At 54.9% G+C, this 17996-nt stretch overlaps 38 non-coding genes across 38 annotated transcripts; 8 read left to right on the forward strand and 30 right to left on the reverse strand.

Moving 5' to 3' along the window:
* Positions 1-1698: 1698 nt before the first annotated feature.
* On the forward strand, positions 1699-1770 carry Trnag-ucc. The gene has a single exon. It is a non-coding gene; the product is annotated as a tRNA-Gly (tRNA).
* A 598-nt stretch (positions 1771-2368) lies between these two features.
* Positions 2369-2442, reverse strand: Trnai-aau. The gene has a single exon. It is a non-coding gene; the product is annotated as a tRNA-Ile (tRNA).
* Positions 2443-2640: 198 nt separating this feature from the next.
* On the reverse strand, positions 2641-2712 carry Trnae-uuc. Its single transcript has one exon. It is a non-coding gene; the product is annotated as a tRNA-Glu (tRNA).
* Positions 2713-3017: 305 nt separating this feature from the next.
* Positions 3018-3090, reverse strand: Trnam-cau. Its single transcript has one exon. It is a non-coding gene; the product is annotated as a tRNA-Met (tRNA).
* A 380-nt stretch (positions 3091-3470) lies between these two features.
* Trnag-gcc lies at positions 3471-3541 on the reverse strand. The gene has a single exon. It is a non-coding gene; the product is annotated as a tRNA-Gly (tRNA).
* A 325-nt stretch (positions 3542-3866) lies between these two features.
* Trnag-ucc lies at positions 3867-3938 on the forward strand. The gene has a single exon. It is a non-coding gene; the product is annotated as a tRNA-Gly (tRNA).
* A 588-nt stretch (positions 3939-4526) lies between these two features.
* On the reverse strand, positions 4527-4600 carry Trnai-aau. Its single transcript has one exon. It is a non-coding gene; the product is annotated as a tRNA-Ile (tRNA).
* Positions 4601-4798: 198 nt separating this feature from the next.
* Trnae-uuc lies at positions 4799-4870 on the reverse strand. The gene has a single exon. It is a non-coding gene; the product is annotated as a tRNA-Glu (tRNA).
* A 305-nt stretch (positions 4871-5175) lies between these two features.
* Positions 5176-5248, reverse strand: Trnam-cau. Its single transcript has one exon. It is a non-coding gene; the product is annotated as a tRNA-Met (tRNA).
* A 380-nt stretch (positions 5249-5628) lies between these two features.
* On the reverse strand, positions 5629-5699 carry Trnag-gcc. The gene has a single exon. It is a non-coding gene; the product is annotated as a tRNA-Gly (tRNA).
* Positions 5700-6024: 325 nt separating this feature from the next.
* On the forward strand, positions 6025-6096 carry Trnag-ucc. Its single transcript has one exon. It is a non-coding gene; the product is annotated as a tRNA-Gly (tRNA).
* Positions 6097-6694: 598 nt separating this feature from the next.
* Positions 6695-6768, reverse strand: Trnai-aau. Its single transcript has one exon. It is a non-coding gene; the product is annotated as a tRNA-Ile (tRNA).
* Positions 6769-6966: 198 nt separating this feature from the next.
* On the reverse strand, positions 6967-7038 carry Trnae-uuc. The gene has a single exon. It is a non-coding gene; the product is annotated as a tRNA-Glu (tRNA).
* A 305-nt stretch (positions 7039-7343) lies between these two features.
* Trnam-cau lies at positions 7344-7416 on the reverse strand. The gene has a single exon. It is a non-coding gene; the product is annotated as a tRNA-Met (tRNA).
* A 380-nt stretch (positions 7417-7796) lies between these two features.
* Trnag-gcc lies at positions 7797-7867 on the reverse strand. Its single transcript has one exon. It is a non-coding gene; the product is annotated as a tRNA-Gly (tRNA).
* A 325-nt stretch (positions 7868-8192) lies between these two features.
* Trnag-ucc lies at positions 8193-8264 on the forward strand. Its single transcript has one exon. It is a non-coding gene; the product is annotated as a tRNA-Gly (tRNA).
* Positions 8265-8862: 598 nt separating this feature from the next.
* Positions 8863-8936, reverse strand: Trnai-aau. The gene has a single exon. It is a non-coding gene; the product is annotated as a tRNA-Ile (tRNA).
* A 198-nt stretch (positions 8937-9134) lies between these two features.
* Trnae-uuc lies at positions 9135-9206 on the reverse strand. The gene has a single exon. It is a non-coding gene; the product is annotated as a tRNA-Glu (tRNA).
* Positions 9207-9511: 305 nt separating this feature from the next.
* Positions 9512-9584, reverse strand: Trnam-cau. Its single transcript has one exon. It is a non-coding gene; the product is annotated as a tRNA-Met (tRNA).
* Positions 9585-9964: 380 nt separating this feature from the next.
* Positions 9965-10035, reverse strand: Trnag-gcc. The gene has a single exon. It is a non-coding gene; the product is annotated as a tRNA-Gly (tRNA).
* Positions 10036-10360: 325 nt separating this feature from the next.
* On the forward strand, positions 10361-10432 carry Trnag-ucc. Its single transcript has one exon. It is a non-coding gene; the product is annotated as a tRNA-Gly (tRNA).
* Positions 10433-11030: 598 nt separating this feature from the next.
* Positions 11031-11104, reverse strand: Trnai-aau. The gene has a single exon. It is a non-coding gene; the product is annotated as a tRNA-Ile (tRNA).
* Positions 11105-11302: 198 nt separating this feature from the next.
* Trnae-uuc lies at positions 11303-11374 on the reverse strand. The gene has a single exon. It is a non-coding gene; the product is annotated as a tRNA-Glu (tRNA).
* A 305-nt stretch (positions 11375-11679) lies between these two features.
* Positions 11680-11752, reverse strand: Trnam-cau. The gene has a single exon. It is a non-coding gene; the product is annotated as a tRNA-Met (tRNA).
* A 380-nt stretch (positions 11753-12132) lies between these two features.
* Positions 12133-12203, reverse strand: Trnag-gcc. The gene has a single exon. It is a non-coding gene; the product is annotated as a tRNA-Gly (tRNA).
* A 325-nt stretch (positions 12204-12528) lies between these two features.
* Positions 12529-12600, forward strand: Trnag-ucc. Its single transcript has one exon. It is a non-coding gene; the product is annotated as a tRNA-Gly (tRNA).
* Positions 12601-13198: 598 nt separating this feature from the next.
* Positions 13199-13272, reverse strand: Trnai-aau. Its single transcript has one exon. It is a non-coding gene; the product is annotated as a tRNA-Ile (tRNA).
* A 198-nt stretch (positions 13273-13470) lies between these two features.
* Trnae-uuc lies at positions 13471-13542 on the reverse strand. The gene has a single exon. It is a non-coding gene; the product is annotated as a tRNA-Glu (tRNA).
* Positions 13543-13847: 305 nt separating this feature from the next.
* Positions 13848-13920, reverse strand: Trnam-cau. Its single transcript has one exon. It is a non-coding gene; the product is annotated as a tRNA-Met (tRNA).
* A 380-nt stretch (positions 13921-14300) lies between these two features.
* Positions 14301-14371, reverse strand: Trnag-gcc. Its single transcript has one exon. It is a non-coding gene; the product is annotated as a tRNA-Gly (tRNA).
* Positions 14372-14696: 325 nt separating this feature from the next.
* Trnag-ucc lies at positions 14697-14768 on the forward strand. The gene has a single exon. It is a non-coding gene; the product is annotated as a tRNA-Gly (tRNA).
* A 598-nt stretch (positions 14769-15366) lies between these two features.
* Positions 15367-15440, reverse strand: Trnai-aau. Its single transcript has one exon. It is a non-coding gene; the product is annotated as a tRNA-Ile (tRNA).
* Positions 15441-15638: 198 nt separating this feature from the next.
* Positions 15639-15710, reverse strand: Trnae-uuc. Its single transcript has one exon. It is a non-coding gene; the product is annotated as a tRNA-Glu (tRNA).
* A 305-nt stretch (positions 15711-16015) lies between these two features.
* Trnam-cau lies at positions 16016-16088 on the reverse strand. The gene has a single exon. It is a non-coding gene; the product is annotated as a tRNA-Met (tRNA).
* Positions 16089-16468: 380 nt separating this feature from the next.
* Positions 16469-16539, reverse strand: Trnag-gcc. The gene has a single exon. It is a non-coding gene; the product is annotated as a tRNA-Gly (tRNA).
* A 325-nt stretch (positions 16540-16864) lies between these two features.
* Trnag-ucc lies at positions 16865-16936 on the forward strand. The gene has a single exon. It is a non-coding gene; the product is annotated as a tRNA-Gly (tRNA).
* Positions 16937-17533: 597 nt separating this feature from the next.
* Positions 17534-17607, reverse strand: Trnai-aau. The gene has a single exon. It is a non-coding gene; the product is annotated as a tRNA-Ile (tRNA).
* A 198-nt stretch (positions 17608-17805) lies between these two features.
* Positions 17806-17878, reverse strand: Trnae-uuc. Its single transcript has one exon. It is a non-coding gene; the product is annotated as a tRNA-Glu (tRNA).
* Positions 17879-17996: the final 118 nt, after the last annotated feature.

Raw genomic sequence — 17996 nt, forward strand, 5'->3', positions numbered from 1 at the left:
AAGCACTGCAACCCATTACGTAACTCGTGGACAATACTGTGCAGAAAATTACTGTCAGCGTACAGGAACAGCGTAACATAACGTCGCAGGTAAACGGGGCACGAATTACAGCAGGTCCGCCGAAAGCCGCTAATGGGATCCAGGGTCGTCCTCCTCCTGCTTCCACCAGGGCGTCTCCGTTGGTCGGTCGGTCGGTTGGGCGCGACCACCAGCGGTGTCTGTGTACGTGGCCTCGTCCGCCTGTGTTGTTGCTGTACCGGCGGCCGACGTCGCCGAATGCCTGCGCGTGCGCTGCGGCAGCTGCTCGCTACTTTGCTCGCTTTTGCGCTTCGCAGCATGCGCACCCTGTTCGCGTGCCGTATTTAAGAACACCTTGAGATGTGCTGTTTGTTCCCTTATACGCTCCTGGCGCGCAGAGCTGTCAGAGGCAGGGGGGCACGATGTCTGAACTTCACTCTCACTGCCACTCTCTGATACGGGGGTGCGCGGTAAATCATCTGACTGCTGACTCCTAGTACCCTTATTTTTATTTTTCTTTGTACGCCCTTTCCTCGGTGCCAGGGGAACCTCTTCAGGCGGCGGAGGCGGTGGTAAGGAGGTGTCCATCTCTTCCGAAATAGCAACCGGTGTATGATCCGAAACATCTGGGACCTCCTTAGCAACTGAATCCGATTCTACCACAGCCGAAGACAAAATGGGAGCGTCCTCCATTCGATCCTGTGGCGCGTCTGCAGTAACATTCACCTCACTTGGTACATCCTCAGCACGAATGGGGTCGGCAGGGCGGGGTTGTGATACAGTGCCCGCTACTATTTCACTCAGTAGTGGCACAAAGTGGCCACCAGTAGCCGCAGCATCACTACGTGGGAGCTGCACGGGTCGTCTACGCGGACAATCAACACGTAAATGCTCAGTGGAATGACAAATTGAGCATGTGGGCGGCTGGCCGATATAAGTCACTTGAGCCCTACAGCCCGCAATCATTACGTAGGATGGAATGTGTTTCTTCAAGTCAATGCGGACACTACGTACTCCACTATTAACCTGGTACCGGTACGCACTAGACCACTTTTCGTTAACTACCGACAACACAACGCCGTACTGAGTGAGAGCACGTGCAATCAAATCATTGCCGCATTCAGGGGGCACATTAAATACCCGAACCGTTCTAACACCATAACCCGAGGGCACAATCTGCACATCACTGACTGTGCCATCGACATGGCTAAATTTACGCACTCCGCCAAATTTTTCAACAAATTTTTCACAGATGTCGCCGGAAAAGAACTTCAAAAATAGCGAATATTGCGCGAAATCCAACTGAAAAGTGTCCACTAGATCTTCCGGGATTTTCAAATCTTCGAATATAAATTCGTGGATTTCAAAAGCGGTGGGCCGCAAAGCATTTCTATCGAACACAAACTGCGCAGTGTTTGCCCTAGTAACTGTCGACATGGTACTCACGTTGAAGAAACTTGAACACGTGGACCTCGAAACACTCGCTGAGCGCCGCCCCGCGATGTAAACAACGCCGCAACCGCTCCGCTGCTCCGCGCGATGTGCGCGGATACGCTGTCCGAATGCGTCTGGATGTGCTCCCCTAGCCTACCTCGAAATGCGCCTGCCAGGTACGATCACCTTCGGCCGCTGCCGACAGGCGGGAAGCCGACACAGCGCGGAGGCGGGGCGCTCGCTTGTGCGGTGGTGGTGTAATGGTCAGCATAGTTGCCTTCCAAGCAGTTGATCCGGGTTCGATTCCCGGCCACCGCAGCAGGCTTTTAATTTCGCGTATGAGTACTTTTGCCACGCGCTCTTAAATTATTGTTTTTCCGGCCTCCTACTCGCTGCATACCAGCCCTTAGTGTGTCTCGACTTGTCTCGACTTTGCTCGGCTGACGCGAGAGCTGACGCTCTCAAATCGGCCTATATCAAAACGACAAGCACGAGAAACGACTGAGAGAGGTAAAGAGAGGTGAGGCTAGGCGATGGACACACAGCACGCCCCCTTCATTTCACGGTGGCGTCTCCCTGACCGAATCGGGCTGCAGCTCCGAAAACTAAGGAGAAACAAAAATAGGAAGTAAAACTGCCAATAGTACCCTGTGTTCCCATGCGCTCACCCGCCCAAGTACTGACAGGGGCCAAAGTGGTTGCGCATCGGCAATCGGACATTTTCTTTCATTTTCTCTTTATCGGTTGAGAACCAGTGTATTCAAGATATTATGGCCATTGCCGAGTGAATGATGTAGCGCTTCCCGACGAGTCGGGTTCGGATCCTCTGTCAACTTCCACGCAGGGTGATGATCTTTTGGTCATCACACTCGCCAGCTGAAATCGGCGCTGCCTTTTCGTAGTAGTAAAAGAGCAGTGGCCCGTGGGGGGATCGAACCCACGACCTTCGCGTTATTAGCACGACGCTCTAACCAACTGAGCTAACGGGCCCCAGCAGATGCAGTTGCTCAGCCCTACGCTGGAAACTGGTGGCATGAAGCCGTACACCATTTCTATGGTCGTCGTGCGTCTGCTTCCCTAGTCTATATTCTGCTGACGGTCACGAAACAGTAGCTATATTGCGAGCAGGACGGGAAACGGCCGCTCGGACAGCTCAAACTTGTCACGACTCGTGTGGAAAAAATTCCGTTCCGGTACCGGGAATCGAACCCGGGCCTCCTGGGTGAAAGCCAGGTATCCTAGCCACTAGACCACACCGGATGCGGCCGTTTCGTTCGACCGTTCGTACGGTCGCTTGTCGCATTTCGTGTCGAGTGCCGCGTCGGCGCCCTTCTCTCTTTGCGAGCATCTTTGCACAGACTGACTGGCAAGGCGCGCACCTCAAACGCCGCAGAGCAATGCTTTTGGCTTCATGCTCTGCTGGGAGAAGAGGAAAAGGGAAGCTGTAAGTAGCAATAACAGGAGGTAAACATTTTCCCGCTGAAGCGTTGAAAAGTTGTGGATAACAAACAAGAACTACGTTGGCGCCCTAGCAACAGCGCCACCATCAGTCACAGAAAATTAAATGCCCCGGGTGAGGATCGAACTCACGACCTTAAGATTATGAGACTTACGCGCTGCCTACTGCGCTACCGAGGCACGGGTGCACCACTGGTCCTGGAAACTGGGTAAATACCGTACCCAATATTAGACGTAGAGACACTGTACTTCCTGGGTAACGTGTTCTGTTGCTACACGCGCACTGCCGGCCCAGTTGATTGCGGTGTTGCTGCAGCTGTTGCAACGATAGGCAGCACTCCTTGTCGTTAAAGCTCAGTGCCTCGGAGGCACCTGGACACAGCAACTTGTGAGGCCAAGCCGACGCTAGTCTGCAGAACATCATGCGAGCGTCCTAGTGGGGACCGGCGAGTGCTGCGTTCTCGGTTCTTCTCAAGGGAATCCAGCTATATATTCTTGCGGATCGTGCATCTCAAGCGCGCAAGCCACACGGCAGCATTATCGCGGGAAAAGCAAAATGATGCATCGGCCGGGAATCGAACCCGGGCCGCCCGCGTGGCAGGCGAGCATTCTACCACTGAACCACCGATGCTGGGGCCAGCGGCAACTTCACGCTGCTTCCCGAGCAGATGTCTCAAGGGAAAGTGGGACTGCCGTCAAGCGCCGTAGCATTCTGTGGAGAAGATGCTGCAGACGCTGAATCCTGCACTGCACTGCTTAAAAATGCCGCCAGAACGCGGTCCTCGCCGGCGCCGACTCTTGCCAAAGGATGCGAAATGTGCGCGGATACGCTGTCCGAATGCGTCTGGATGTGCTCCCCTAGCCTACCTCGAAATGCGCCTGCCAGGTACGATCACCTTCGGCCGCTGCCGACAGGCGGGAAGCCGACACAGCGCGGAGGCGGGGCGCTCGCTTGTGCGGTGGTGGTGTAATGGTCAGCATAGTTGCCTTCCAAGCAGTTGATCCGGGTTCGATTCCCGGCCACCGCAGCAGGCTTTTAATTTCGCGTATGAGTACTTTTGCCACGCGCTCTTAAATTATTGTTTTTCCGGCCTCCTACTCGCTGCATACCAGCCCTTAGTGTGTCTCGACTTTGCTCGGCTGACGCGAGAGCTGACGCTCTCAAATCGGCCTATATCAAAACGACAAGCACGAGAAACGACTGAGAGAGGTAAAGAGAGGTGAGGCTAGGCGATGGACACACAGCACGCCCCCTTCATTTCACGGTGGCGTCTCCCTGACCGAATCGGGCTGCAGCTCCGAAAACTAAGGAGAAACAAAAATAGGAAGTAAAACTGCCAATAGTACCCTGTGTTCCCATGCGCTCACCCGCCCAAGTACTGACAGGGGCCAAAGTGGTTGCGCATCGGCAATCGGACATTTTCTTTCATTTTCTCTTTATCGGTTGAGAACCAGTGTATTCAAGATATTATGGCCATTGCCGAGTGAATGATGTAGCGCTTCCCGACGAGTCGGGTTCGGATCCTCTGTCAACTTCCACGCAGGGTGATGATCTTTTGGTCATCACACTCGCCAGCTGAAATCGGCGCTGCCTTTTCGTAGTAGTAAAAGAGCAGTGGCCCGTGGGGGGATCGAACCCACGACCTTCGCGTTATTAGCACGACGCTCTAACCAACTGAGCTAACGGGCCCCAGCAGATGCAGTTGCTCAGCCCTACGCTGGAAACTGGTGGCATGAAGCCGTACACCATTTCTATGGTCGTCGTGCGTCTGCTTCCCTAGTCTATATTCTGCTGACGGTCACGAAACAGTAGCTATATTGCGAGCAGGACGGGAAACGGCCGCTCGGACAGCTCAAACTTGTCACGACTCGTGTGGAAAAAATTCCGTTCCGGTACCGGGAATCGAACCCGGGCCTCCTGGGTGAAAGCCAGGTATCCTAGCCACTAGACCACACCGGATGCGGCCGTTTCGTTCGACCGTTCGTACGGTCGCTTGTCGCATTTCGTGTCGAGTGCCGCGTCGGCGCCCTTCTCTCTTTGCGAGCATCTTTGCACAGACTGACTGGCAAGGCGCGCACCTCAAACGCCGCAGAGCAATGCTTTTGGCTTCATGCTCTGCTGGGAGAAGAGGAAAAGGGAAGCTGTAAGTAGCAATAACAGGAGGTAAACATTTTCCCGCTGAAGCGTTGAAAAGTTGTGGATAACAAACAAGAACTACGTTGGCGCCCTAGCAACAGCGCCACCATCAGTCACAGAAAATTAAATGCCCCGGGTGAGGATCGAACTCACGACCTTAAGATTATGAGACTTACGCGCTGCCTACTGCGCTACCGAGGCACGGGTGCACCACTGGTCCTGGAAACTGGGTAAATACCGTACCCAATATTAGACGTAGAGACACTGTACTTCCTGGGTAACGTGTTCTGTTGCTACACGCGCACTGCCGGCCCAGTTGATTGCGGTGTTGCTGCAGCTGTTGCAACGATAGGCAGCACTCCTTGTCGTTAAAGCTCAGTGCCTCGGAGGCACCTGGACACAGCAACTTGTGAGGCCAAGCCGACGCTAGTCTGCAGAACATCATGCGAGCGTCCTAGTGGGGACCGGCGAGTGCTGCGTTCTCGGTTCTTCTCAAGGGAATCCAGCTATATATTCTTGCGGATCGTGCATCTCAAGCGCGCAAGCCACACGGCAGCATTATCGCGGGAAAAGCAAAATGATGCATCGGCCGGGAATCGAACCCGGGCCGCCCGCGTGGCAGGCGAGCATTCTACCACTGAACCACCGATGCTGGGGCCAGCGGCAACTTCACGCTGCTTCCCGAGCAGATGTCTCAAGGGAAAGTGGGACTGCCGTCAAGCGCCGTAGCATTCTGTGGAGAAGATGCTGCAGACGCTGAATCCTGCACTGCACTGCTTAAAAATGCCGCCAGAACGCGGTCCTCGCCGGCGCCGACTCTTGCCAAAGGATGCGAAATGTGCGCGGATACGCTGTCCGAATGCGTCTGGATGTGCTCCCCTAGCCTACCTCGAAATGCGCCTGCCAGGTACGATCACCTTCGGCCGCTGCCGACAGGCGGGAAGCCGACACAGCGCGGAGGCGGGGCGCTCGCTTGTGCGGTGGTGGTGTAATGGTCAGCATAGTTGCCTTCCAAGCAGTTGATCCGGGTTCGATTCCCGGCCACCGCAGCAGGCTTTTAATTTCGCGTATGAGTACTTTTGCCACGCGCTCTTAAATTATTGTTTTTCCGGCCTCCTACTCGCTGCATACCAGCCCTTAGTGTGTCTCGACTTGTCTCGACTTTGCTCGGCTGACGCGAGAGCTGACGCTCTCAAATCGGCCTATATCAAAACGACAAGCACGAGAAACGACTGAGAGAGGTAAAGAGAGGTGAGGCTAGGCGATGGACACACAGCACGCCCCCTTCATTTCACGGTGGCGTCTCCCTGACCGAATCGGGCTGCAGCTCCGAAAACTAAGGAGAAACAAAAATAGGAAGTAAAACTGCCAATAGTACCCTGTGTTCCCATGCGCTCACCCGCCCAAGTACTGACAGGGGCCAAAGTGGTTGCGCATCGGCAATCGGACATTTTCTTTCATTTTCTCTTTATCGGTTGAGAACCAGTGTATTCAAGATATTATGGCCATTGCCGAGTGAATGATGTAGCGCTTCCCGACGAGTCGGGTTCGGATCCTCTGTCAACTTCCACGCAGGGTGATGATCTTTTGGTCATCACACTCGCCAGCTGAAATCGGCGCTGCCTTTTCGTAGTAGTAAAAGAGCAGTGGCCCGTGGGGGGATCGAACCCACGACCTTCGCGTTATTAGCACGACGCTCTAACCAACTGAGCTAACGGGCCCCAGCAGATGCAGTTGCTCAGCCCTACGCTGGAAACTGGTGGCATGAAGCCGTACACCATTTCTATGGTCGTCGTGCGTCTGCTTCCCTAGTCTATATTCTGCTGACGGTCACGAAACAGTAGCTATATTGCGAGCAGGACGGGAAACGGCCGCTCGGACAGCTCAAACTTGTCACGACTCGTGTGGAAAAAATTCCGTTCCGGTACCGGGAATCGAACCCGGGCCTCCTGGGTGAAAGCCAGGTATCCTAGCCACTAGACCACACCGGATGCGGCCGTTTCGTTCGACCGTTCGTACGGTCGCTTGTCGCATTTCGTGTCGAGTGCCGCGTCGGCGCCCTTCTCTCTTTGCGAGCATCTTTGCACAGACTGACTGGCAAGGCGCGCACCTCAAACGCCGCAGAGCAATGCTTTTGGCTTCATGCTCTGCTGGGAGAAGAGGAAAAGGGAAGCTGTAAGTAGCAATAACAGGAGGTAAACATTTTCCCGCTGAAGCGTTGAAAAGTTGTGGATAACAAACAAGAACTACGTTGGCGCCCTAGCAACAGCGCCACCATCAGTCACAGAAAATTAAATGCCCCGGGTGAGGATCGAACTCACGACCTTAAGATTATGAGACTTACGCGCTGCCTACTGCGCTACCGAGGCACGGGTGCACCACTGGTCCTGGAAACTGGGTAAATACCGTACCCAATATTAGACGTAGAGACACTGTACTTCCTGGGTAACGTGTTCTGTTGCTACACGCGCACTGCCGGCCCAGTTGATTGCGGTGTTGCTGCAGCTGTTGCAACGATAGGCAGCACTCCTTGTCGTTAAAGCTCAGTGCCTCGGAGGCACCTGGACACAGCAACTTGTGAGGCCAAGCCGACGCTAGTCTGCAGAACATCATGCGAGCGTCCTAGTGGGGACCGGCGAGTGCTGCGTTCTCGGTTCTTCTCAAGGGAATCCAGCTATATATTCTTGCGGATCGTGCATCTCAAGCGCGCAAGCCACACGGCAGCATTATCGCGGGAAAAGCAAAATGATGCATCGGCCGGGAATCGAACCCGGGCCGCCCGCGTGGCAGGCGAGCATTCTACCACTGAACCACCGATGCTGGGGCCAGCGGCAACTTCACGCTGCTTCCCGAGCAGATGTCTCAAGGGAAAGTGGGACTGCCGTCAAGCGCCGTAGCATTCTGTGGAGAAGATGCTGCAGACGCTGAATCCTGCACTGCACTGCTTAAAAATGCCGCCAGAACGCGGTCCTCGCCGGCGCCGACTCTTGCCAAAGGATGCGAAATGTGCGCGGATACGCTGTCCGAATGCGTCTGGATGTGCTCCCCTAGCCTACCTCGAAATGCGCCTGCCAGGTACGATCACCTTCGGCCGCTGCCGACAGGCGGGAAGCCGACACAGCGCGGAGGCGGGGCGCTCGCTTGTGCGGTGGTGGTGTAATGGTCAGCATAGTTGCCTTCCAAGCAGTTGATCCGGGTTCGATTCCCGGCCACCGCAGCAGGCTTTTAATTTCGCGTATGAGTACTTTTGCCACGCGCTCTTAAATTATTGTTTTTCCGGCCTCCTACTCGCTGCATACCAGCCCTTAGTGTGTCTCGACTTGTCTCGACTTTGCTCGGCTGACGCGAGAGCTGACGCTCTCAAATCGGCCTATATCAAAACGACAAGCACGAGAAACGACTGAGAGAGGTAAAGAGAGGTGAGGCTAGGCGATGGACACACAGCACGCCCCCTTCATTTCACGGTGGCGTCTCCCTGACCGAATCGGGCTGCAGCTCCGAAAACTAAGGAGAAACAAAAATAGGAAGTAAAACTGCCAATAGTACCCTGTGTTCCCATGCGCTCACCCGCCCAAGTACTGACAGGGGCCAAAGTGGTTGCGCATCGGCAATCGGACATTTTCTTTCATTTTCTCTTTATCGGTTGAGAACCAGTGTATTCAAGATATTATGGCCATTGCCGAGTGAATGATGTAGCGCTTCCCGACGAGTCGGGTTCGGATCCTCTGTCAACTTCCACGCAGGGTGATGATCTTTTGGTCATCACACTCGCCAGCTGAAATCGGCGCTGCCTTTTCGTAGTAGTAAAAGAGCAGTGGCCCGTGGGGGGATCGAACCCACGACCTTCGCGTTATTAGCACGACGCTCTAACCAACTGAGCTAACGGGCCCCAGCAGATGCAGTTGCTCAGCCCTACGCTGGAAACTGGTGGCATGAAGCCGTACACCATTTCTATGGTCGTCGTGCGTCTGCTTCCCTAGTCTATATTCTGCTGACGGTCACGAAACAGTAGCTATATTGCGAGCAGGACGGGAAACGGCCGCTCGGACAGCTCAAACTTGTCACGACTCGTGTGGAAAAAATTCCGTTCCGGTACCGGGAATCGAACCCGGGCCTCCTGGGTGAAAGCCAGGTATCCTAGCCACTAGACCACACCGGATGCGGCCGTTTCGTTCGACCGTTCGTACGGTCGCTTGTCGCATTTCGTGTCGAGTGCCGCGTCGGCGCCCTTCTCTCTTTGCGAGCATCTTTGCACAGACTGACTGGCAAGGCGCGCACCTCAAACGCCGCAGAGCAATGCTTTTGGCTTCATGCTCTGCTGGGAGAAGAGGAAAAGGGAAGCTGTAAGTAGCAATAACAGGAGGTAAACATTTTCCCGCTGAAGCGTTGAAAAGTTGTGGATAACAAACAAGAACTACGTTGGCGCCCTAGCAACAGCGCCACCATCAGTCACAGAAAATTAAATGCCCCGGGTGAGGATCGAACTCACGACCTTAAGATTATGAGACTTACGCGCTGCCTACTGCGCTACCGAGGCACGGGTGCACCACTGGTCCTGGAAACTGGGTAAATACCGTACCCAATATTAGACGTAGAGACACTGTACTTCCTGGGTAACGTGTTCTGTTGCTACACGCGCACTGCCGGCCCAGTTGATTGCGGTGTTGCTGCAGCTGTTGCAACGATAGGCAGCACTCCTTGTCGTTAAAGCTCAGTGCCTCGGAGGCACCTGGACACAGCAACTTGTGAGGCCAAGCCGACGCTAGTCTGCAGAACATCATGCGAGCGTCCTAGTGGGGACCGGCGAGTGCTGCGTTCTCGGTTCTTCTCAAGGGAATCCAGCTATATATTCTTGCGGATCGTGCATCTCAAGCGCGCAAGCCACACGGCAGCATTATCGCGGGAAAAGCAAAATGATGCATCGGCCGGGAATCGAACCCGGGCCGCCCGCGTGGCAGGCGAGCATTCTACCACTGAACCACCGATGCTGGGGCCAGCGGCAACTTCACGCTGCTTCCCGAGCAGATGTCTCAAGGGAAAGTGGGACTGCCGTCAAGCGCCGTAGCATTCTGTGGAGAAGATGCTGCAGACGCTGAATCCTGCACTGCACTGCTTAAAAATGCCGCCAGAACGCGGTCCTCGCCGGCGCCGACTCTTGCCAAAGGATGCGAAATGTGCGCGGATACGCTGTCCGAATGCGTCTGGATGTGCTCCCCTAGCCTACCTCGAAATGCGCCTGCCAGGTACGATCACCTTCGGCCGCTGCCGACAGGCGGGAAGCCGACACAGCGCGGAGGCGGGGCGCTCGCTTGTGCGGTGGTGGTGTAATGGTCAGCATAGTTGCCTTCCAAGCAGTTGATCCGGGTTCGATTCCCGGCCACCGCAGCAGGCTTTTAATTTCGCGTATGAGTACTTTTGCCACGCGCTCTTAAATTATTGTTTTTCCGGCCTCCTACTCGCTGCATACCAGCCCTTAGTGTGTCTCGACTTGTCTCGACTTTGCTCGGCTGACGCGAGAGCTGACGCTCTCAAATCGGCCTATATCAAAACGACAAGCACGAGAAACGACTGAGAGAGGTAAAGAGAGGTGAGGCTAGGCGATGGACACACAGCACGCCCCCTTCATTTCACGGTGGCGTCTCCCTGACCGAATCGGGCTGCAGCTCCGAAAACTAAGGAGAAACAAAAATAGGAAGTAAAACTGCCAATAGTACCCTGTGTTCCCATGCGCTCACCCGCCCAAGTACTGACAGGGGCCAAAGTGGTTGCGCATCGGCAATCGGACATTTTCTTTCATTTTCTCTTTATCGGTTGAGAACCAGTGTATTCAAGATATTATGGCCATTGCCGAGTGAATGATGTAGCGCTTCCCGACGAGTCGGGTTCGGATCCTCTGTCAACTTCCACGCAGGGTGATGATCTTTTGGTCATCACACTCGCCAGCTGAAATCGGCGCTGCCTTTTCGTAGTAGTAAAAGAGCAGTGGCCCGTGGGGGGATCGAACCCACGACCTTCGCGTTATTAGCACGACGCTCTAACCAACTGAGCTAACGGGCCCCAGCAGATGCAGTTGCTCAGCCCTACGCTGGAAACTGGTGGCATGAAGCCGTACACCATTTCTATGGTCGTCGTGCGTCTGCTTCCCTAGTCTATATTCTGCTGACGGTCACGAAACAGTAGCTATATTGCGAGCAGGACGGGAAACGGCCGCTCGGACAGCTCAAACTTGTCACGACTCGTGTGGAAAAAATTCCGTTCCGGTACCGGGAATCGAACCCGGGCCTCCTGGGTGAAAGCCAGGTATCCTAGCCACTAGACCACACCGGATGCGGCCGTTTCGTTCGACCGTTCGTACGGTCGCTTGTCGCATTTCGTGTCGAGTGCCGCGTCGGCGCCCTTCTCTCTTTGCGAGCATCTTTGCACAGACTGACTGGCAAGGCGCGCACCTCAAACGCCGCAGAGCAATGCTTTTGGCTTCATGCTCTGCTGGGAGAAGAGGAAAAGGGAAGCTGTAAGTAGCAATAACAGGAGGTAAACATTTTCCCGCTGAAGCGTTGAAAAGTTGTGGATAACAAACAAGAACTACGTTGGCGCCCTAGCAACAGCGCCACCATCAGTCACAGAAAATTAAATGCCCCGGGTGAGGATCGAACTCACGACCTTAAGATTATGAGACTTACGCGCTGCCTACTGCGCTACCGAGGCACGGGTGCACCACTGGTCCTGGAAACTGGGTAAATACCGTACCCAATATTAGACGTAGAGACACTGTACTTCCTGGGTAACGTGTTCTGTTGCTACACGCGCACTGCCGGCCCAGTTGATTGCGGTGTTGCTGCAGCTGTTGCAACGATAGGCAGCACTCCTTGTCGTTAAAGCTCAGTGCCTCGGAGGCACCTGGACACAGCAACTTGTGAGGCCAAGCCGACGCTAGTCTGCAGAACATCATGCGAGCGTCCTAGTGGGGACCGGCGAGTGCTGCGTTCTCGGTTCTTCTCAAGGGAATCCAGCTATATATTCTTGCGGATCGTGCATCTCAAGCGCGCAAGCCACACGGCAGCATTATCGCGGGAAAAGCAAAATGATGCATCGGCCGGGAATCGAACCCGGGCCGCCCGCGTGGCAGGCGAGCATTCTACCACTGAACCACCGATGCTGGGGCCAGCGGCAACTTCACGCTGCTTCCCGAGCAGATGTCTCAAGGGAAAGTGGGACTGCCGTCAAGCGCCGTAGCATTCTGTGGAGAAGATGCTGCAGACGCTGAATCCTGCACTGCACTGCTTAAAAATGCCGCCAGAACGCGGTCCTCGCCGGCGCCGACTCTTGCCAAAGGATGCGAAATGTGCGCGGATACGCTGTCCGAATGCGTCTGGATGTGCTCCCCTAGCCTACCTCGAAATGCGCCTGCCAGGTACGATCACCTTCGGCCGCTGCCGACAGGCGGGAAGCCGACACAGCGCGGAGGCGGGGCGCTCGCTTGTGCGGTGGTGGTGTAATGGTCAGCATAGTTGCCTTCCAAGCAGTTGATCCGGGTTCGATTCCCGGCCACCGCAGCAGGCTTTTAATTTCGCGTATGAGTACTTTTGCCACGCGCTCTTAAATTATTGTTTTTCCGGCCTCCTACTCGCTGCATACCAGCCCTTAGTGTGTCTCGACTTGTCTCGACTTTGCTCGGCTGACGCGAGAGCTGACGCTCTCAAATCGGCCTATATCAAAACGACAAGCACGAGAAACGACTGAGAGAGGTAAAGAGAGGTGAGGCTAGGCGATGGACACACAGCACGCCCCCTTCATTTCACGGTGGCGTCTCCCTGACCGAATCGGGCTGCAGCTCCGAAAACTAAGGAGAAACAAAAATAGGAAGTAAAACTGCCAATAGTACCCTGTGTTCCCATGCGCTCACCCGCCCAAGTACTGACAGGGGCCAAAGTGGTTGCGCATCGGCAATCGGACATTTTCTTTCATTTTCTCTTTATCGGTTGAGAACCAGTGTATTCAAGATATTATGGCCATTGCCGAGTGAATGATGTAGCGCTTCCCGACGAGTCGGGTTCGGATCCTCTGTCAACTTCCACGCAGGGTGATGATCTTTTGGTCATCACACTCGCCAGCTGAAATCGGCGCTGCCTTTTCGTAGTAGTAAAAGAGCAGTGGCCCGTGGGGGGATCGAACCCACGACCTTCGCGTTATTAGCACGACGCTCTAACCAACTGAGCTAACGGGCCCCAGCAGATGCAGTTGCTCAGCCCTACGCTGGAAACTGGTGGCATGAAGCCGTACACCATTTCTATGGTCGTCGTGCGTCTGCTTCCCTAGTCTATATTCTGCTGACGGTCACGAAACAGTAGCTATATTGCGAGCAGGACGGGAAACGGCCGCTCGGACAGCTCAAACTTGTCACGACTCGTGTGGAAAAAATTCCGTTCCGGTACCGGGAATCGAACCCGGGCCTCCTGGGTGAAAGCCAGGTATCCTAGCCACTAGACCACACCGGATGCGGCCGTTTCGTTCGACCGTTCGTACGGTCGCTTGTCGCATTTCGTGTCGAGTGCCGCGTCGGCGCCCTTCTCTCTTTGCGAGCATCTTTGCACAGACTGACTGGCAAGGCGCGCACCTCAAACGCCGCAGAGCAATGCTTTTGGCTTCATGCTCTGCTGGGAGAAGAGGAAAAGGGAAGCTGTAAGTAGCAATAACAGGAGGTAAACATTTTCCCGCTGAAGCGTTGAAAAGTTGTGGATAACAAACAAGAACTACGTTGGCGCCCTAGCAACAGCGCCACCATCAGTCACAGAAAATTAAATGCCCCGGGTGAGGATCGAACTCACGACCTTAAGATTATGAGACTTACGCGCTGCCTACTGCGCTACCGAGGCACGGGTGCACCACTGGTCCTGGAAACTGGGTAAATACCGTACCCAATATTAGACGTAGAGACACTGTACTTCCTGGGTAACGTGTTCTGTTGCTACACGCGCACTGCCGGCCCAGTTGATTGCGGTGTTGCTGCAGCTGTTGCAACGATAGGCAGCACTCCTTGTCGTTAAAGCTCAGTGCCTCGGAGGCACCTGGACACAGCAACTTGTGAGGCCAAGCCGACGCTAGTCTGCAGAACATCATGCGAGCGTCCTAGTGGGGACCGGCGAGTGCTGCGTTCTCGGTTCTTCTCAAGGGAATCCAGCTATATATTCTTGCGGATCGTGCATCTCAAGCGCGCAAGCCACACGGCAGCATTATCGCGGGAAAAGCAAAATGATGCATCGGCCGGGAATCGAACCCGGGCCGCCCGCGTGGCAGGCGAGCATTCTACCACTGAACCACCGATGCTGGGGCCAGCGGCAACTTCACGCTGCTTCCCGAGCAGATGTCTCAAGGGAAAGTGGGACTGCCGTCAAGCGCCGTAGCATTCTGTGGAGAAGATGCTGCAGACGCTGAATCCTGCACTGCACTGCTTAAAAATGCCGCCAGAACGCGGTCCTCGCCGGCGCCGACTCTTGCCAAAGGATGCGAAATGTGCGCGGATACGCTGTCCGAATGCGTCTGGATGTGCTCCCCTAGCCTACCTCGAAATGCGCCTGCCAGGTACGATCACCTTCGGCCGCTGCCGACAGGCGGGAAGCCGACACAGCGCGGAGGCGGGGCGCTCGCTTGTGCGGTGGTGGTGTAATGGTCAGCATAGTTGCCTTCCAAGCAGTTGATCCGGGTTCGATTCCCGGCCACCGCAGCAGGCTTTTAATTTCGCGTATGAGTACTTTTGCCACGCGCTCTTAAATTATTGTTTTTCCGGCCTCCTACTCGCTGCATACCAGCCCTTAGTGTGTCTCGACTTGTCTCGACTTTGCTCGGCTGACGCGAGAGCTGACGCTCTCAAATCGGCCTATATCAAAACGACAAGCACGAGAAACGACTGAGAGAGGTAAAGAGAGGTGAGGCTAGGCGATGGACACACAGCACGCCCCCTTCATTTCACGGTGGCGTCTCCCTGACCGAATCGGGCTGCAGCTCCGAAAACTAAGGAGAAACAAAAATAGGAAGTAAAACTGCCAATAGTACCCTGTGTTCCCATGCGCTCACCCGCCCAAGTACTGACAGGGGCCAAAGTGGTTGCGCATCGGCAATCGGACATTTTCTTTCATTTTCTCTTTATCGGTTGAGAACCAGTGTATTCAAGATATTATGGCCATTGCCGAGTGAATGATGTAGCGCTTCCCGACGAGTCGGGTTCGGATCCTCTGTCAACTTCCACGCAGGGTGATGATCTTTTGGTCATCACACTCGCCAGCTGAAATCGGCGCTGCCTTTTCGTAGTAGTAAAAGAGCAGTGGCCCGTGGGGGGATCGAACCCACGACCTTCGCGTTATTAGCACGACGCTCTAACCAACTGAGCTAACGGGCCCCAGCAGATGCAGTTGCTCAGCCCTACGCTGGAAACTGGTGGCATGAAGCCGTACACCATTTCTATGGTCGTCGTGCGTCTGCTTCCCTAGTCTATATTCTGCTGACGGTCACGAAACAGTAGCTATATTGCGAGCAGGACGGGAAACGGCCGCTCGGACAGCTCAAACTTGTCACGACTCGTGTGGAAAAAATTCCGTTCCGGTACCGGGAATCGAACCCGGGCCTCCTGGGTGAAAGCCAGGTATCCTAGCCACTAGACCACACCGGATGCGGCCGTTTCGTTCGACCGTTCGTACGGTCGCTTGTCGCATTTCGTGTCGAGTGCCGCGTCGGCGCCCTTCTCTCTTTGCGAGCATCTTTGCACAGACTGACTGGCAAGGCGCGCACCTCAAACGCCGCAGAGCAATGCTTTTGGCTTCATGCTCTGCTGGGAGAAGAGGAAAAGGGAAGCTGTAAGTAGCAATAACAGGAGGTAAACATTTTCCCGCTGAAGCGTTGAAAAGTTGTGGATAACAAACAAGAACTACGTTGGCGCCCTAGCAACAGCGCCACCATCAGTCACAGAAAATTAAATGCCCCGGGTGAGGATCGAACTCACGACCTTAAGATTATGAGACTTACGCGCTGCCTACTGCGCTACCGAGGCACGGGTGCACCACTGGTCCTGGAAACTGGGTAAATACCGTACCCAATATTAGACGTAGAGACACTGTACTTCCTGGGTAACGTGTTCTGTTGCTACACGCGCACTGCCGGCCCAGTTGATTGCGGTGTTGCTGCAGCTGTTGCAACGATAGGCAGCACTCCTTGTCGTTAAAGCTCAGTGCCTCGGAGGCACCTGGACACAGCAACTTGTGAGGCCAAGCCGACGCTAGTCTGCAGAACATCATGCGAGCGTCCTAGTGGGGACCGGCGAGTGCTGCGTTCTCGGTTCTTCTCAAGGGAATCCAGCTATATATTCTTGCGGATCGTGCATCTCAAGCGCGCAAGCCACACGGCAGCATTATCGCGGGAAAAGCAAAATGATGCATCGGCCGGGAATCGAACCCGGGCCGCCCGCGTGGCAGGCGAGCATTCTACCACTGAACCACCGATGCTGGGGCCAGCGGCAACTTCACGCTGCTTCCCGAGCAGATGTCTCAAGGGAAAGTGGGACTGCCGTCAAGCGCCGTAGCATTCTGTGGAGAAGATGCTGCAGACGCTGAATCCTGCACTGCACTGCTTAAAAATGCCGCCAGAACGCGGTCCTCGCCGGCGCCGACTCTTGCCAAAGGATGCGAAATGTGCGCGGATACGCTGTCCGAATGCGTCTGGATGTGCTCCCCTAGCCTACCTCGAAATGCGCCTGCCAGGTACGATCACCTTCGGCCGCTGCCGACAGGCGGGAAGCCGACACAGCGCGGAGGCGGGGCGCTCGCTTGTGCGGTGGTGGTGTAATGGTCAGCATAGTTGCCTTCCAAGCAGTTGATCCGGGTTCGATTCCCGGCCACCGCAGCAGGCTTTTAATTTCGCGTATGAGTACTTTTGCCACGCGCTCTTAAATTATTGTTTTTCCGGCCTCCTACTCGCTGCATACCAGCCCTTAGTGTGTCTCGACTTGTCTCGACTTTGCTCGGCTGACGCGAGAGCTGACGCTCTCAAATCGGCCTATATCAAAACGACAAGCACGAGAAACGACTGAGAGAGGTAAAGAGAGGTGAGGCTAGGCGATGGACACACAGCACGCCCCCTTCATTTCACGGTGGCGTCTCCCTGACCGAATCGGGCTGCAGCTCCGAAAACTAAGGAGAAACAAAAATAGGAAGTAAAACTGCCAATAGTACCCTGTGTTCCCATGCGCTCACCCGCCAAGTACTGACAGGGGCCAAAGTGGTTGCGCATCGGCAATCGGACATTTTCTTTCATTTTCTCTTTATCGGTTGAGAACCAGTGTATTCAAGATATTATGGCCATTGCCGAGTGAATGATGTAGCGCTTCCCGACGAGTCGGGTTCGGATCCTCTGTCAACTTCCACGCAGGGTGATGATCTTTTGGTCATCACACTCGCCAGCTGAAATCGGCGCTGCCTTTTCGTAGTAGTAAAAGAGCAGTGGCCCGTGGGGGGATCGAACCCACGACCTTCGCGTTATTAGCACGACGCTCTAACCAACTGAGCTAACGGGCCCCAGCAGATGCAGTTGCTCAGCCCTACGCTGGAAACTGGTGGCATGAAGCCGTACACCATTTCTATGGTCGTCGTGCGTCTGCTTCCCTAGTCTATATTCTGCTGACGGTCACGAAACAGTAGCTATATTGCGAGCAGGACGGGAAACGGCCGCTCGGACAGCTCAAACTTGTCACGACTCGTGTGGAAAAAATTCCGTTCCGGTACCGGGAATCGAACCCCGGGCCTCCTGGGTGAAAGCCAGGTATCCTAGCCACTAGACCACACCGGATGCGGCCGTTTCGTTCGACCGTTCGTACGGTCGCTTGTCGCATTTCGTGTCGAGTGCCGCGTCGGCGCCCCTTCTCTCTTTGCGAGCATCTTTGCACAGACTGACTGGCAAGGCGCGC

This window comes from Schistocerca piceifrons, unplaced genomic scaffold, assembly GCF_021461385.2.
Source record: "Schistocerca piceifrons isolate TAMUIC-IGC-003096 unplaced genomic scaffold, iqSchPice1.1 HiC_scaffold_2124, whole genome shotgun sequence".
Lineage (NCBI taxonomy): Eukaryota > Metazoa > Arthropoda > Insecta > Orthoptera > Acrididae > Schistocerca > Schistocerca piceifrons.